This window comes from Colobus angolensis, unplaced genomic scaffold (assembly GCF_000951035.1).
Source record: "Colobus angolensis palliatus isolate OR3802 unplaced genomic scaffold, Cang.pa_1.0 Scaffold188, whole genome shotgun sequence".
Lineage (NCBI taxonomy): Eukaryota > Metazoa > Chordata > Mammalia > Primates > Cercopithecidae > Colobus > Colobus angolensis.
In genome coordinates this window covers 1,318,971-1,334,269 of record NW_012115021.1, presented here as the reverse complement: position 1 = coordinate 1,334,269, position 15,299 = coordinate 1,318,971, and the positions used below count along the sequence as shown (strand labels likewise).

The 15,299-nt window shown below is 42.4% G+C and overlaps 1 protein-coding gene across 2 annotated transcripts in view; it reads right to left on the bottom strand.

Annotated features, from left to right (window-relative positions):
* SH3KBP1 (SH3-domain kinase binding protein 1) overlaps positions 1 to 15,299 on the bottom strand; it is a 311,350-nt gene that overhangs the window by 238,420 nt on the left and 57,631 nt on the right. The gene's annotated exons all lie outside the window — the stretch shown is intronic.

Genomic DNA, 15,299 nt, shown 5'->3' with positions numbered 1-15,299 from the left:
ATTATCTTTTAAAATTCCAATTCCTTGAGTAATAATAAAACTCTGGTCTCCCACATAGCCAGCTCTGCAGGAATTACTCTTTCTCCACTGCAATTCCCCTGTCTTGATAAATCGGCTCTGTCTAGGCAGCAGGCAAGGTGAACCAAGTGAGCTGCGTGTTTGTCACCATACCATAGATGAAGGGACAACAGTTGTCCTCACTGGCTCTTCTGAAATGCTGATGGAAAAAAGATTTGTGGCACAGCAAACTTTGGCTGTTTCTGAGATCTGGCAAAATCTCCCTTGCCATTTAGACCACTGGAAACCTGGGAGTGGAGACTGCTGTCTGGGATATACCTGTTATATATACCTCATCTGCTCCTGCCTGAGGCAATCTCCTTTCTAAATTTCTGTATCCTTGGCTGGTTAAATGGGTAACTTATTTGAATTTTGCTGGGTGGGAGACAGTTCTCTTCTCACAGAACTATAACCCACATGAAACCATCCAGTTGTCTCAAGTCCTCTACAAGTACAAACAACACTACATTGAGCATCACTGTGCCTATAACTCTGCACATATACCACAAAGGCAACTGAGGGACAAATTCCCTAGAGTGAAATTCTGGGTCAACAACTTGGTGCATCCTTACTTTTAGCAGATAAAAAAAAATAGGCAAAAAATTTATCAATTACATTCCCACCAATAGCATGGAAGAGAGTTGATTTCCCCATACTACTTTTAAATGTCTTCATTTTTGCCAATCTGATAACAGAAGATGATATTTAATTTGCATTTCTTTAATTAGTAGAAAATAAGGCTGAACAGCTTTCCATATGTTTACCATTATCCATTTGTCTTTTTCTGTGATGAGCTTACTCATGTCTTTTGTCAATTCTCCTACATAGCATTCTGCCTTTTTTTCCCTCTCATTTCTAATAGCTCTCTGTATATAAAAGAAGTACCCCTGGGACTGTCATATGTGTTGCAGAATTTACCTGTTTGTCATTTGTCTATTTATTCTATTAATTCTATCTCTGTCCATACAGAAGTCTCTAATTTCTATGTAGTAAAATCAATCAATCTTTTCCCTTAGGTCTTTCAGATTTGTGACATGATTGCGAAGGCCTTCCCACTCAAAGATTATTTTAAAAGTACAAAATAGGCGGGGCGCAGTGGCCCATGCCTGTAATCCCAGCACTTTGGGAGGCCAAGGTGGGCAGATCTCTTGATGTAAGAAGTTCGAGACCAGCCTGGGTAACATGGTGAAACCCCATCTCCACAAAAAATACAAAAATTAGCTGGGCACGGTGGCATGCACCTGTAGTCCCAGCTACTCAGGAGGCAGGAGGACCACCTGAGCCCAGGAGGTGGAGGGTGCAGTGAGCTGAGATCGCACCACTGCATTCCAGCCTGGGTGACAGAGCAAGACTCTGTCTCAAAAAAAAAGAAGTACAAAATACCCATTTTTTTCTAATAATTTTATGGCAAAAGTTAATGCACATTATTAGAAGGCCTCTCATTCCCCATCTGCTCCCTGCTTCAAAAAAAGAAACACCCAGAAGCCCAATTTAGAATAACTCATATGGGGAATTACAAGGCCCTGATTTTAGGAGCCTGGTTTCCAAAGCTTAGGTTTGAGGGTGAGGAAACATTTCAGAGTGGGAAATGCCCACTGATCACAGCTAACACAGGAATTTCTTCATTTGTGCTTAGAAATATCTGCCTTTATTTAGCTTAAAGAGAAATAATGTTAATAAACAGGCTAACAGGTCATGACTAAATTTGGTCATTTCTTCTCAAAACAGACTGCCCATCTACCAACAACAGGATCCATATTTCCCCTGGCTCTGACCCCTGTCTGGGTTCTATAAGCACTCCTGACTCTACTCCATCATGGGACCTGGCAACAAATACCCAGAGGCCCCCAGAGTGACACTAAAACCATGAGGACACTATTCCTTAGCAGCCCCACAATCACAGGGAAGGGAAATGTTTTCTAAAAAACCTTTTCCTAGGTTTAATCCTTATGACTTCTAGGACACAGCATCAGGGGAACAGAAGAAAAGGTGATGGTGCATTATCATTAAATCTTTTAGCCAAAATTACTAAGTGTCTTAATTATATATCAGGTCCTATGTCAGCAGTAGTGCTAAAGATAGCCACTGCTACCTAGGGTCTCACCATCTAGCAATGCTGGAACTCTGAGTGGAGTGGACATGAGCTCCAACTCTTTTTTTTTTTTTAGACTGAGTCTCGCTCCATTGCCAGGCTGGAGTGCAGTGGTGCGATCTCAGCTCACTACAACCTCTGCCTCCCAGATTCAAGCGATTCTTCTGCCTCAGCCTCCCGAGTAGCTGGAACTACAGCCTGCGCCACCATGCCCAGCTAAACTTTGCATTTCTTTCTTTCTTTTTTTTTTTTTTAAGTAGAGACAGGGTTAAGTAGAGAAACCAGGCTGATCTCAAACTCCTGACCTCAAGTGATCCGCCCACCTTGGCCTCCCAAAGTGCTGGGATTACAGGTGTGAGCCACCCTGCCTGGCCAGCTCCAGCTCTTAATCAGAGTTCCAGTTACTTCATGACCATGCACAAGGTCATAACCTCTCTGAACTGAAAAGTCCTTAGTAATAGTTTCTTACCACTGCTCTAACAAATTACCAAAAACTTGGTGACTTAACCCAAAGTTAGTATCTCACAGTTCTGGAGGTTAGAAATCCAGAAACTGTCTTACTGGACTAAAATGGAGGTGTTGGCAGGGCTGCATTCATTCGGGGGCTGCAGGAGAGGAGAGGAGGTTCGCTTGCCCTTTCCAGCTTCTAGGGGTTACCTGCATTCCTTAGCTTGTGTTCCCTTCCTCCATCTTCGAGGCCAGCAGTATGGCATCTTTAATGCTCACTCTCTCTCTGACCTCTGCTTCTATCATCACTAACTCTGATCTTACTGTCTTCCTTTCAAAAAAAAAAAATTGTTTTTTAAATTGTGGTAAATACATGTTGCATAAAATTTAACATCTTAACCAGTTTAAAGTATACAGTTCAGTAGTGTTAAGTACAGTCACATTGTGCAAAAGATCATCAGATTTCTTTTCCTCTTGCAAAACTGAAAAAGAAACTCTGTATCCATTAAACAACTCCCTTCTCCCCTCCCAGCAGCTCCTGGCAATCACCAGTCCATTTTCTGTCTCTATAAAGTTGACTTTAGATACCTCATATAGGTTAAGTCATATAGTATTTGTCCTTTTGTGACTGGCTTCTGTCACTTAGCATAATGTATCAAGGTTCATCCACATTGTAGCATGTGTCAGAATTTCCTTCTTTTGAGGCAGAATGATATTCTGTTGCATAGACACCTGGGTTGCTTCCATCTTTTGCCTTCTGTGAATACTGCTATGCACATGGGTATACAATATCTCTGAGACCCTGCTTTCAATTCTTTTGGATATACACCCAGAAGTAAAATTGCTAGATCATATGGTAATTCTATTTTTAATTTTTCAAGGAACTGCCACACTGTTTTTTATGGTAGCTACACCATTTTACATCCCCACTGACAGTATATAAAGGTTTCAATAGTTCCACATCCTCATCATCAACACTTGTTGTTTTTTCTTTTTTAATAGCAGCCATCCTAATGGGTGTGAGGTGCAGTCTCACTGTGATTTTGATTTGCACTTACCTGACGGTCAGTGATGTTGAGCATCTTTTCATCTGCTTGTTGGTCATTGGTGTGTCTTCTTTGGAAAACTGTCTATTCAAGTCCCTTGCCCATTTTGAATCGGGTTACTTGTTTTGTTGTTGAGTTGTAGGAGTTCTTTATAAATTCTGGATATTAACCCCTTATCAGATATATGATTTGAAAATATTTTCTCCATTGTTCAGGTTGCACTTTCAGTCTGTTGATTGTATAGTTTGATGTATAGAAGTTTTACATTTTGATGTTGTCTAATTTATGTATGTTTGCTTTTGTTGCCCATGTGCTTCCCTCTTATAAGGACCCTTGTGATTCTAATCCAAAATCCTTAACCATATCTGCATCACAAGGTAAACATTCACAGGTTCTGAAGATTAGAATGTGGACACCTTTGAGGGGCCATTATTCTGTCTACCATAGTCCTTATCCTTAAAATGAGAATAGTAGTATCTAATTCAAAGAGTTATGACAACAAAATAAAATAGCACATGAACTGAGCTTAGAACAGTGCCTGGCATACAGTAAATATTAGCAATTGTCATTAACATAAAGTGTTACAGGAAAAGAGACAAGTGTTGCTAAGGGTACCGGTAAGAACAGAAACTAAAGCCATTCATTCTGCCTGGGAAAACTCTTTCCAAAAGGGACAACATACCAACTTGATCATAAGAAATGAGTAGAATTTAGAAGGTCTGAAAAGAGCAAGCCAGAAGGGAAAATTCTGGATTTTCTCTCACATTCTGACATTGGCATTAACATCCCAGAAATCTTGTTTCTTTCCTAAGAAGCCACATCTGCTTTTTGACAGTAGCTGTGAGGTGATTTTTTTGTTTATTTATAAGGAAACATGCTCAGCTGAATTTCTGAGTCTTAAACAATTCACAAACTTTTTCCCAGTAAACTATTTTTAGAGTAGAAAGGGACTTTTTTTTTAAAGAAGCAGCTCATATTCATAAAATTTGTCCTCAAAGCTTAAAAACAGATCTAAAAGTTTAGCACCAGCCCTGTCCCACCCTCATCACTCAGTACCAGAAAGGCAGACACAGCATGCCTTTGTGAGTCCTCTGGGACTCTGATTTTTTAAAGTTAACCCCTGCTAATCTCTCTTCCCCTGGAACGTGCACAGTAAATGGCAGGTGAACAGAATAACGAAGGAAAATAATCACTTATTGATGTTCTCCTCATTTCTCCTTGCAGACTTGCTGGGAAGCTGCGATAATTAACTGACTGAAATACAGAACAATTTCTCAACTTGCCCTTGTCCTCTAATGGTCAACCTCCCCCGTTCCCCCACACCAGTACAGTAGCTTAGCTTTAGTTCAAGCAGAGCTTCGGTGGTTTCTTTGACTTGGAAGTTAATTTGCTCTGAACCTGGAGCACACAGGGAAACCTGACAAATGGAAATGCAGAATGGTTTTAGGTCACACACAGGAGATCTGTCGATACCAGTGCACCACATGGGTATCAGTTTTCTGATTGACTGCAAACACAATGCAGAGACACAAAAAACACACACACTGGCTGCAACTTATGAGAATTTTACCCAGATACAAACAAAATGAACAGAGTGGCAGGATCTATTACCCTTCTCAGCTATCTTGTTGCTGTCTGTCCATTTAAGCCAATCGGCTATAACCACCCTGGCTCAGCAATAAAACAGCACCTCCAAAAGGTTAAATATGGAAAGGACATGTGGGTGACTGTTTTAAGTCTCCATGACATGTTGAAGGGGGAAAAAAGCACACAGTAATATCTGGGGTTCAGCCCAAGTTAATAGCGTCATTCTACAATTCACACCTCGCCTTATAAATGAGAGATTTGAATTCAATACATTCCATCCACAATCCTAATAACCACTCACGGGGAGGCTAAAGTCCACCCTAATGCCATTGACTCAGCCACACAACCAAACGGCACATACCATGGGCATCCCAGATACACCAAACAATTTCAGCTGGCATTTAATTTATCTTGCAGCTAGATAATATGGGCAAAAAACTATGTTCTCCTTGAAGGAAAAGAAATAGATACAAACTATTTATTGTGGTGTCTATGTTTAGGGGAAATAGGAAATGCTGAGTTTTCAACATGAAATAGATGTTCACAATAGGAAGATTAAAATTCAGTCAAAAATTTCCAAGACTGACCCCCAAGTTTGCATCCTTTCATCAGTAATCCCATGGTCTGATTTATGAGTGAACATACGAGTACACATTAATTATCTCAGAAATTTCTAAAATGTAGCTGTTGGAGGTATTCAGGTTGAAAAGACAGAACTGACATTTTAATCTTGTTTTCCTGTCTGGTCAAATTCAGTGTGTGTACACACACACACACACATACATACATATTTGGGTTTTTTTTAATTAGTAAGATCTTTGTTCTTATTCCATGTAAATTTTCCTGTCCTGAAATAAAGACACCTCCCTGTTAAGTAGAAGGAGGTTTTCACTTCACAAGAGGATATTGAACAATATTATTATACAGCTGCTTTTTTTTTTTTTTTTTGAGACAGGGTCTAGCTCTGTCACTCAGGCTAGAGTGCAGAGCAGTGGCTCGATCTCAGCCCTCTGCAACCTCCACCTCCTGGGCTCAAGCAATCCTCCCATCTCAGCCTCCTGAGCAGCTGGGACTACAGGCATGCACCACCACACCTGGCTAATTTTTGTCTTTTTTTTTCCTTTTTCTTTTTTTCCATAGAGACAGGGTCTTGCCATGTTGCCCAGGCTGATCTTGAACTCCTGGACTCAAGCGATCCACCCAGTTCGGCCTCCCAAAGTGCTGGGATTACAGGTGTGAGTCACCACACCAGGCCTTATAATTTATTTTCATTGCAAATAGTCATGGCATAATTTTGCTCCTTTTCAAAGCAATATTATTGTTGATTTAGCATCACTTGGCCAACAAACAAAAAGAAATTCTGTCTTAACTACCTTCCAGCCCCTTTACTCATGATATAACGTACTCAAAATGCACATGGGGCACTTCTTGTTTTTCTCAAGTAGAAGATATTTAATACAATGTGTGGTTGTAATAAGCCACAAGATTGAACTCTCACATTGCAGTTTGGGTACTGGAGCAGTAAAGATTAATCAAACCGCTAGAAAAAATCTCCTAACTTAATGCAGCCATTGGTTTTAACTCCGGATTTTCTCTCTAGTCAATATGACAGAGCATTCCTAAATGGCAGATAAGTTATCTAGTATCACAGAATCATAAAATCAGAGATCAAAGTCCAGAAGTTTATTCTTTCCAAGTTCTCATGCTAAACTCTGTAAGACTTTTGGCACACAATCCCCCACTCCTTTTATGTCACAGCTGATTCTTGAAAATATCATTTAAAATGTCTACACGCAGTATAACCAAGGGTTCTCACGCTCGGATTCATGGACAAACATCTGAATCTAAAAATGGACAAAGGTTATGAATAAATAGTTCAAAGAAAAATCATATGTGGCCAAGAGACATACGAAAATAATGTCACTAAGTACAGGTTTGTTAGATAAACTAGTGTCATGGGGGTTTGTTGTACAGATTATTTCATCATCCAGGTACCAAGCTTAGTACTCAATAGTTATTTTTTCTGCTCCTCTCCCTCCTCCCACCCTCTACCCTCAAGTAGGCCCCCATGTCTGTTCCTTTGTGTCCATGTGTTCTCATCCTTTAGCTCCCACTTATAAGTGAGAACATGTGGTATTTGGTTTTCTGTTCCTGTGTTAGTCTGCTAAGGATGATGGCCTCCAGCTCCATCTATGTTCCCACAAAAGACATGATCTCATTCTTTTTTACGGCTGCGTAGTATTCCATGGTGTATATGTACCATATTTTCTTTATCCAATCTATCTATGATGGGCATTTAGGCTGATTTCATGTCTTTGCTATTGTGAATAGTGTGGCAATGAACATACTTGTGCGTGTGTCTTTATGGTAGAATGACTTATATTCCTTTGAGTATATACCCGGTAATGGGATTGCTGGGTTGAATGGCAGTTCTGTTTTTAGCTCTTTGAGGAATCACCACACTGCTTTCCACAGTGGTTGAACTAATTTACATTCCCACCAACAGTGTATAAGGGTTCCCTTTTCTCTGTAACCTTGCCAGCATGTTATTTTTGACTTTTTAGTAGCCATTCTGACTGGTGTGAGACGGTACCTCACTGTGGTTTTGATATGCATTTCCCTAATGATCAATGATATTGAGCTTTTTTTCATATGCTTGTTGGTCACATGTATGTCTTCTTTTAAAAAGCGTCTGTTCATGTCCTTTGCCCACTTTTTAATGTTTTTTTTTTCTTGTAAATTTAAGTTCCTTATAGACGCTGAATATTAGAACTTTGTCAGGTGAACAGTTTGCAAATATTTTCTCTCATTCTCTAGGTTGTCTGCTTACCCTGTTGATAGTTTCTTTTGCTAACAGACTGAATTTTTAAGGTTTATTTTACCCAGGGAATGGGGGGTTGAGCCTTCTCCTACATTACTGTGAGAGTCTGAGTTGGCACACTTTGGCGAAGACCAGTTGGCAATATGGATTATAGGCCAAAAAGAAAAAAACAACACCGCTCATATTCTGAACCTAGTAACTCTACTTATAAGGACTTACCTAGGGAAGTAATCACAGATGTGCTTCAAAGAGGATTTAAAGTGTGTTCAAAATTTTTTCTTTATAAGAAAATTAGAGCAATCTAAGATATTAACAATTGGGGCACTATAAGGTAGGTCTGTGTGCTTTCAAAGTCGGCTACTGAGTGTGACTGGGATCCCTAGGAGGCCTCAAAGCTATGGGGAGGGTAACTGTAAACTGCAACATTGACAAGATGTAAGCTCCCCACTCCTGCCTCAATGGTGGTGCAGCTCTGCTTGAAGCTCTCTGGTCTTTGAGGAAAGGGTTCTGCAACTTTAAAAAACTTGAAAAACATTACTGATGCTGTAGAAAATTAAGTAACATAATATTACACTTAAAAGTTGGTTACAGCTGGGCACGGTGGCTCATGTCTATAATCGCAGCACTTTGGGAGGCTGAGGCAGGCAGATCACCTGAGGTCAGGAGTTCAAGATCAGCCTGGCCAACAAGGTGAAATCCTATCTCTACTAAAAATACAAAAATTAGCTGGGTGTGGCAGCGGGCACCAGTAATCCCAGTTACTCAGGAGGCTGAGGCAGGAAAATTGCTTGAACCTAGGAGGCGAAGGTTGCAGTGAGCTGAGATTGTGCCATGGCACTCCTGCCTGGGTAACAAAAGCGAAACTCCATCTCAAAAAAAAAAAAAAAAAATTGGTTACAATTTTCTGTGTATTTCACCACAATTAAAACAAACAAACAAAAAAATCGCTTATAAAACACCACCTACAATATGATTCCATTTTTGTAGAAAAATAACAAACACATATCATCATGCTTATAACAAATGACTGGCTAGAAAGTGAATTATCTTTCTGGTTCCTGCCTGCATTTTAAAAATTTTAAGTATACACTTTATTTAAGAAAAAAATACTCGGCTGGGCGCAGTGGCTCACGCCTGTAATCCCAGAACTCTGGGAGGCCAAGGCGGGCGGATCACGAGGTCAGGAGATCGAGACCATCCTTGCTAACACGGTGAAACCCCATCTCTACTAAAAAATACAAAAAAATTAGCCGGGTGTGGTGGCGGGCACCTGTAGTCCCAGTTACTTGGGAGGCTGAGGCAGGAGAATGGCATGAACCCAGGAGGCGGAGCTTGTAGTGAGTTGAGATCGCACCACTGCACTCCAGCCTGGGCAACAGAGCAAGACTCCATCTCAAAAAAACAAAGAAGAAAAAAGAAAAAAATACTTGTGTTGGTGGTTTAGAAAAAAGGAAATTCATGACATTTGCTAAAGTGGAAGAGGAAAAAGAGAAAAACAGTTGGGAAAATGCCTTAGAAAAGTCATTTAAATTATTGCCAATGACGGTGTCCTCTTTAAAAACTCAAAGTTATTACCGACAATAAGAGAGTCCGTTTATCTTCTGGGAGCGCTGTTAGGGGAAATCCACTGGTACAGCTGAAGAGTAATCTTTCAATAAAGCGAGTTACCACCACCTCTAACAGCTTTGGGAAGCTTTGTGACCTTCAAAGCAGAACCAAGGAGAGAAAGAAATGAAAGGAGGGAGGTCAAAGGAAAGCTAGCAATCAGAAAAAATAAGGCCCAAAGAGCCTGGGGCCAGTTTTTTGTTTTTTTTTTTGAGAAGAAAATTTGAGGCCTAATAAGGGTGATTTCCTCAGCTTCCTGAGTCACCACCCATGCTCCCCCCATTTCCTCTCCTTTCCAACATTGAACATGAACATGAAAATTAACGGGAGCTGTAATAATCATTCCCAGGGAGAATAGTCTCTGCAGTAGAGAAAGTCAAAGGAAGCATTCAGAATTCTGGGACTATCCCATGGAGATGGGCAAGGACAAATGTAATGCAAAGTGAAAAGTGTGTGGGTGGTTTGTCAGGGAAAAGGGTCAGGAGGAGGATGTAAACCACAAATTAAACACGATTGTAAAACTTCCAGCTGGCTCTTCCTCCTCATCTTCCCCCACTCTTGTGACAGGTGTGACAAGATCATGAGAAAACCTGTTCACTGTGTGGGGCTTTGGGGCACACCCATTTTTGCCAAGCATAACCTTTCTGCAACTTGTAAGAAACCATATGTGGCACTGACCCAGGCCAGTGTGCTCCACCTGGCAAGTGTTTCTGGGGTAGCCCGTTTACAGAGAGTGGGAGAGGCAGACCCATAGACACAGAAAAAACAGAACCCCCATACACAGAGACACTGATGCACAAGCATAGGGACTCACATAGAGAATACAGATAGGCACACAGACACACAAATAGGAGAGAAACCCATAAGAGGAGATCTCCCAGCCTCCAGGGTGGCCCATGACACAGGTTTCGTTCCTCTTTTCACCTCTGGCTCTCCGAGCTATCACTCATTCCAGAGGTTCCTTTGTACTAGATCACAACTTGCTCTTTGGAATTGTACCTCACTTCAAATTATTCAAATTCAGCACAAAGTATATTTGTATGCTCTATAACTGTAAAGCCACAGGTTTGTGCACATATCTGAGTCATCTGTATTCACTACTCTTTTACCTACTGCTTTCACAGATGTGGGCTCATACTTCTGAACTCAAATGCAAATTTTCTCAAGCAATTCAGTCTCTGTCTCTCTCACACACACAAGCGCGTGCACACACACCCCCACACACACACCCATAAGAATCATCATTTTCGGCCGGGCGCGGTGGCTCATGCCTGTAATCCCAGCACTTTGGGAGGCCAAGGCAGGTGGATCACGAGGTCAGGAGATCGAGACCATCCTGGCTAACACGGTGAAACCTTGTCTCTACTAAAAATACAAAGAATTAGCCAGGCGTGGTGGCCGGCGCCCGTAGTCCCAGCTACTCGGGAGGCTGAGGCAGGAGAATGGCGTGAACCCGGGAGGCGGAGCTTGCAGTGAGCCGAGATTACGCCACTGCACTCCAGCCTGGGCGACAGAGCGAGACTCTGGCTCAAAAAGAAAAGAAAAAAAAAACATCATCATTTTCTGCACTGGTGTCTCCTCCCCAGGTCCCTGCTGATGGTGCCACTGTGTGAAAGGCATGTGGCTCTGGGGAGAAGCAGCTCATGTCCTGAGAACACCCTGTCACCGTTTCATAGAAAACAGAATTAGCAGCTGTTTGTCAGCATTTGCAAATGTTACATGACTTGAAAAGGCAGAATTCTGGGAACTCAGTAGCTGCACTGTCACCAAGGTCAAATAGTCCTCAAGGCTAAAAAACTCTCCCAACCCTCCTACCTGCAGGGTCTTTTTTGACTTTTTTTTTTTTTTTTTTTAGGAGTTCACCCTGATTTTATCCTTTTCCTCCTATTTCTGGTATAAAATAAAAGTACTTAATTTCCTACTCTGTAACGTGTGCTTTGGTTTTTCATCTTACCTTTTATAAACAACCGCCTGACCAAGGTAAAAATAAATCTTTGCATAGATCCTTTTGTTAACCTCCAGTGATGCTCACTTGGTGAACTTTTAAGAAACCTAAGGAAATTCTAGTTTATACTGCCTTCCCCAATAAATATGGGGTGTTTATTAACTTCATTAACACACAGAAAAATGAATCTTCAGCTTTACATTTTAAAAACTATATTCTTTAAATTACAGAGAAATCCAAAAAGTTTTAAGTAGACAAAAAAAGTAATCATCAAAGGGGTCTTCCTATTTTACAAAGCTAGACCCCCACACCTGGCCAGACCTCCTATGAGAGCATCAAGGCTTCTGAGGGGAGCGCATTGGTCCCCTCATTCTCCTCCCCAAAGCCCTCTCTGTTTAGTAGGGTCACACAGACTTTTCACAAAGGATTTGTCACCAGTCCACAGAGCACAGTCTCTGGAAATTCCATCTGTGGTTTGACATCAGGGGATTTTATCAGACTGGAGGGCAGAAGCCATCCAAACTGACTTGAGGCAAAATCTCTCCACAGGTCTTCATGAGTATACGACAAGAATTCTGAAACTGAGGCCCTGCAACATCCGCTCTGTTCCATCAGTCTCGCTGAGGTAAAGTACCACACCAATGTCAAAAGCTCCCAACACACCAGGAAAGCCGATGACATCACGGAACTAGAGAAATGTTTCTCTTCTCAAATGTTCACTTGGCTTCTAAACAAATCTAAATATTGGGTGGGCTTGGTTTGCTTTCAATTAACTGTTCTTATTCAGCCTCTAAGCCTTTTCTGGAAAGTTTTCCCTCACACTTTCAACTGTTGATTTAAACATCAAGCCTTGTTCGATGTTTCTCACAAAATATTAGCACTGTATCTTAAACTCATGTGCCTGCTTACTCTAACTCATTCATTACCAGGGAAAATTGAGTGCCAACATTAACTCTAAACGGAAGAATTAGCTGTATTAGTCCAGGACTGACTCCAGTCCATTAATAAACCCCACAACAAATTAGTCCTTGGTCTATTTGGAGTATCCGGGCCCTGGACACCATCATCCTGCATCATGGACGCCATCGCGCCTCTGCTCTGTGTCTAATTCATCTTTTTCAGAGACTTACTCCTATTCATGCTTCTTAATGAGCCAAAGGCACTAAAGATCTGCTTTAAATGGCCTTTCAGGAAAATTACCTTCTCGATTACAGCTAGGTAAGTATCTTAGCAGCTGTGTTTTCACTGAAACAGACATAATATCAGAAGATTTGCAAGCTACTTCACATTTATTATCCCCCATTGATATTTAATAATTCTACTTGTAAGCGCCACAGCCTAATTTGCCCCTTGCAAATTGCCAAGAATAAGATGTTGTCCTCTTCCCATGGCGTCTGCAGGGAGTTCGCCTGATATTTAGCACAAATGTGACTAGCCCAAAGGACAATAGAGTGTGCCAAGAATTCATTCCCCCACCCCCTAAAAGGAATTGACTGCTACAGCTAACTTACAGGAAAGAAAGACCTCAGAAGATACTTTCCTCAAAATGCTCTAAAGTCAGAACTCTCAGAATAACATGTCAATGTCCACGCTTCCACGTGTGAGCCATAAGTGCTCTGTGCTGTTGGAGGAAATCTGATGTGGAAATGTTTTACGGCCTGAGATTCTTGTTCAAGTGGCCTAGCAGGGCCTAAGAGAAGATGCTGGGGGAGGAATGAAAGCAGGAGGGAAAGACTGCCTCACAGATGCAACTCCCTGGAGAAAACCCTCAAAAAGAGTGGGAGTGGATGAGGTATCCACTGGGCAGTGATGTTCCTGGGCCAACAGACAACAGAATTAAGTCCATATCAAGCAGAGTCCCATGGAAAAAATAAAAGAATTTTTTAAAAAAGAATTAATTCTAAATCTAGCTTCACAACCTGGTTCTTTTTTTTTTTTAGAAAGACACAGGATCTCGCTCTGTCACCCAAGCTGGAATTCAGTGGCATAATCATAACTCATTGTAATCTCAAACTCCTGGGCTCAAGTGATCCTCCCACCTCAGCCTACTGAGTAACTGGGACCACAAGCGCACACCACCATGTCTGGCAAATTTTTTCTTTTTAATTTTTTGTAGAGACAAGGCCTTGCTACGTTGCCCAGGATGGTCTCAAACTCCTGGCCTCAAGCGATCCTCCTGCCTCAGTCTCCCAAAGGGCCAGGATGACAGGTGGGAGCCACTGTGCCCGGCTGACAGCCTAGCTCTTTAAGCCACTTCCTCTCTTAGTTTCACAGACACCCTCACCATCCTGAATATTTTAACATACCTCTGATTTAAACCAAACCACCAACCACCTGCCACCTGAATCTGTACTGAAAGCACACAACCACCCCAAGACTGGAAAGACTCATTAAAAGATCACTGAGCAAGACAAACTTGAATGAAGATTCCCTCCATCTCTCTTAACCCTCTCCAGCTACCATCAGTTGTCTTTAAACCTCTGAGGATAAAAAAGATAGGCCCTTGAGCCTCCAGATGACAATGCAATTTGAGGAACCACAGTCCACTCCCCATTTCACTAAGGACTGCAGCTTCCACCAGCAACTGGCCAGGGCTTTGTGCTACAGAGTCAGGTGGAAGGGTCAGACACAGAGCCTGGAGCCACAAGGATCCTTCCAGAAGAAACTGCCCTGCCCTAAATACAGGGGAAAATCCCACCAAGAGGAGAGGAGAGGAAGTCAACAGAAAGGGCCAGGGCTGAAAGGTTATAATATTCAGTACAGCCTTGGACCAGCTGAAACACAAGGGCATGTGGCAGGCTGAGGCCCTAGCCTTCCCATACCTGCTGGCTTACTGGATGAGTTCCCATGAAGCCCTAAGGACCTCGGGCTCTGTTTTTAACCCCCTAGTTCTCACCTCCACTACCTGAAGGAATTTGAATTAGGCACTGCTTCTTATACTCTGAAGGGCCTGTCTAAAGCTGCATTCATTGGTGGAACAGGCACACACCACTGCTAGGCGCTGCCCCTAAAGGTCCGGATGGGCTCCCTGGATGCAAGGGCCTCAAACACACCAGTCCTCCAGCGCCTTACTTTGCCTACTTGGAAGCAATTGCAGGGGAACAGGGGCAACAAGCGGTGAACCAGAGCAGTAGTTCTCAAAATGGGGTTCCACACGAGAAGCATCACCAGAGAACCTGTTAGAAATGCAGATTCTCTGGCCCCAGCCCAGACTACTGAACTAGAAGGCATGGGGTGGGGTCCAGCAGTCTGTGTTTGAGCAAGTCCTCCAGGAGGTTCTGACATGTGCTCTGGTGTGAGAGTCACCATCCAGAGAAACAAAAAAGGTTGAGGCTACAGGAGGAGCCGAGATCCTCTGGAGAAGCTGGCTGGATCCCACCCCATGGGGATGAGCACTTGAGTGGGGGGCAGGGATTCCTTCACATCCTACTCCTCCAGGATGAAAGAAAAGCTGGTCTTATCAGGAAACACTAAAGCAGTGGAAAGCTCAGAGAACATGGCAGTGCAGAAAATGAAAGGGGAAAATTCGGCCGGGTGCAGTGGCTCACGCCTGTAATCCCAGCACTTTGGGAGGCCGAGGCGGGTGGATCATAAGGTCAGGAGTTCGAGACCAGCCTGGCCAACATGGTGAAACCCCGTCTCTACTAAAAATACAAAAATTAGCTGGACACAATGGCAGGCGCCTGTAATCCCAGCTAC